The sequence below is a fragment of the Garra rufa genome, chromosome 21, assembly GCF_049309525.1.
Source record: "Garra rufa chromosome 21, GarRuf1.0, whole genome shotgun sequence".
Lineage (NCBI taxonomy): Eukaryota > Metazoa > Chordata > Actinopteri > Cypriniformes > Cyprinidae > Garra > Garra rufa.
Genome location: NC_133381.1, coordinates 18,937,323 through 18,940,871, shown reverse-complemented (window position 1 = coordinate 18,940,871; position 3,549 = coordinate 18,937,323).

The window sequence follows — 3,549 nt, the reverse complement described above, 5'->3', positions numbered from 1 at the left end:
ATTATAAGGTTCTATCTGACATTATTGTCAAAATTGAGTCATTCACATATTTTCATTCCGTGGCAACTTATTTAGAGTATGTCAAAAAGGGTTGACAAAAAGGGTTCTACCTGTAGAAGTCTATGGAACCCAAAAACTTTGAAGCTCAATATTTCAAAACTGCTCAGAATGCAGATAGAACCTTATAATTCCAAGGCGACGAATTATTAAATAAAAATTTAGGATTGTGGCTTTTTTATTATTTATTTATTTTTTAAGAAATGTAACTAAACTTTTTATGTCATAATTATGGGATATGGGACACCCCCACAACCTCTATAGACCAGGCTTGTGCACAATTCAGAATTTCAGAATTGGCCGCCATTCAATTCATGAGTTGGAATTTGAATTGAATTGACTCCGCCCCACAGGAAGTTGAATTTGAATTGGAGTTGGAATGACAGGAAGTGGAATTAAATTCATGGCAATTCAAAGACATTCCACACAGTCATACAACAGAAAGAATGTGTTGAATCTCACATACAATTACATTAATTTTGTAATTTAATAGCATAATTTCATTACACATAACTAGTCACTCCTCAACCCTGCATACAATTTGTTCCACAAAATTACAATTACAATAAATTAGACTTAATTATGTGTTCTGTGACTAGAGCTTTTAACATTCATTGCTGGGGGAAACATTTCCTGTTAATGTAATCTGTACAAGTAGTTCAAACTAATATCATTTATAGAATATGTAATGAAATCATATCTTACATATATTGTAAAGCTTCATTGTTAAACACTTCACTTATGTTTATGAATTTCTTTGAATTTGTATTGAATTGCAATTCTGCTTCCTTTAATTCAAATTCGAATTGTAATTCTAGATCCTGTTTTTGACATCAATTCAAATTCAATTCCAATTCAAGAATTGAATTGGAATTTAGGAGTGATTCTCAATTCAATTCTGAATTGTGCACAAGCCTGCTATAGACATATTAAAAATGGAAAAAGAGACAATTTACTTAAGAATAATATCAGCCAGATTTAAACAGAGCCAGTAATAATGTCAATGGACTATCTACTAATAACACAGAGGCACAAAAAGGGTTAGGACGTGCTTCTTTTGGCCATTATGCCCCTTTGTACAAAATGTGATACAAGTCTCAAGTGTCCCCAGAATATGTTTGTGAAGGTTCAGCTCAAAATACCCCACAGATCATTTATGATATCGCTTTGAAAATGCCCATTTTGAGTGAAAGCAGAAACACGCTAATTTGTGCATGGCTCTTTAAATGCAAATGAGCTGCTGCTTCCTGCCCAGTGTTGCCAGACGTACGATAATTATCGTATTTGTACCATAATTTTGACCTCTGTACGATGTACGATCAATAATACCACAATGTACGATAATTTCAGAATTTTGTGACACCATGGTCGTTTTAATTATAGAGCTTCTATTCTCAAAGATCTAGCTGTGTGGATCCTACGTCTACCTGCATGATTGTGAGGAGACATGAACGTGGCGTTACGCATGTCTTTCATCCGTTCTTACGTCTTCTCAACCAATATCATCGTGGAGAATGGCTCTCTCTCAGGAGCACAAGTTAACGTTCCTGTCGCACTTAGGTCAGTTGTTTCAAAACTGAGGTTGTTAGTTTAACAATAAAGTATAGAAAATGAGTGCTGAAAAGGATAAATAGTTGTAACATCTAGATTAATAGCTTCATTTTGAACGTTTGACTCGGGTAAGATAGTTTAGCATGAGTGCTGAAAAGGATAAATAGCTGTAACATCTAGATAAATATCTTTATTTTGAACGTTTGACTCAAATACGATAATTTTCTCCCAAATACGATAATTTTGAGCTTCTGGTACGATACTTGGACATTTCCAATCTGGCAACACTGTTCCTGCCCCACTTTTCTAAAATAGGGCTGTGCCTCTACAACTCCTACCTCAGATACTCTGCTAAAACATCTGTTTGGTTTTGATTACCATGTCTATCTCGCTGAAATCAGGCGTTTTAAAGTCATATTAGTTTAAACTTCTGATATATGGTTTTCTGAGCACACACATCCAAAGCACGCACACAGAAAGTGGCTGTCACATAACGCAAGTACTAAACTAAGTTCTCTTTCATGTCTTTTTATGCTTTAACTGACAAATAAGCACAGGTTTGTTAAAAACACATGTGAGTTACAAAAACAGTTGATTATGTCTGTGAAGGTAAACAGCTGGGAAAGAAATCGCAAGTTTATATTAGATCTGTGTGGCAGCAGCGTAATATAAAGTAAATAAATCAATAAATTCACTGCTTGCTTGTCTCATCTGAGGCTTGGATTCTAAATAGTGTTTTGTGCTCATCTGTGCAGCCAAGAACAGAACAGTTAGCATGCTTTGCTTGAACTTTTGGCATGGCATTAGAACTGGTACACCTTTGACGCTGTAAAAACAAAATGGTGGTGCGAAATTTGAGCAACTTGTTTTTCACAAGCTTGCAGAAACAGGGTTACCAAAACAAAGTTACTGGGTTGTCCCAGGATTTGTAATGTTTCCCATGATTTGTTCCGGAGTCGTTTTAATTGGGTTCATTCACAGTTGTTTTCCGGAATCTGTGCGTGCTTTACACACAACCCATAAAGACATGTGACGTTTGGATGTGAGATGTAATGCGACACCTACGTTTCACTAAACTGAAATTAACCTGAACAAACTGTGCTTCAGCGCTGATAGTGAGGAGCTGGCTCTGCCTGATCGCCGCTTCATTCCACTTTGCACGTATTTTTTCGTTGTGAAGAGTCGCAGGGTAACGTGCATCATCACTACAACGCTGCCTTTATGGTTCTGGCTTTTGTTCACACAGCGCTCGTTCCCGTAATTTTCCAGAATCAGCGCGCATTGTGAAAGGGGCTTTACTAAAGCAACAGTTATGTAGCTTACTGCATTCAGTGTTTGAAAAAGAAAAAACATTAATGATCATTCTGAAATATCTTGTTGAGTATCAGCAGGCTAGGCTCTCTCTATGGCTCTGGGTTCGGCTACAACGATTCATGACCATAGTTAACTGTGGTTGGCCTGGCTGTGCGTCACTCAGAAAACAACAGGCCAATCAGAAGAGAGGCTCATTAATATTAATTAGATGGGCCAAAATCGACCTGTTTTTGACAGAGCTCCTAAAAAAGGAGCTGTAAAAATATATTGAGATGGATTTTGGCACTTATACCGCAAATATATATTCTTAAGGACATCAACAACTAAAATAAACCTCCAGAAATGTGTACAATATGGGACCTTTAAGCCTTAACTCAATTTTGACCAAATGTGTAGTTACTGCGCTTTGCCTTTGGAGGGCAGTATGGGTTACTCCATGAATATTTCCAAGATACTGTACTTGTTGAATAGACAAGTCAACATCTGCTCAATATGCTGTCAGCATGAGTGATGCTATGACTAACCATCTAGATCCAAGAAGTCATTGTCAGGAAAGACTAGTATCTGAAATAAGAGCTGATTAGGAACAGCAGTCATTCTTGCAGTAAAGTAATACCGACAACAATA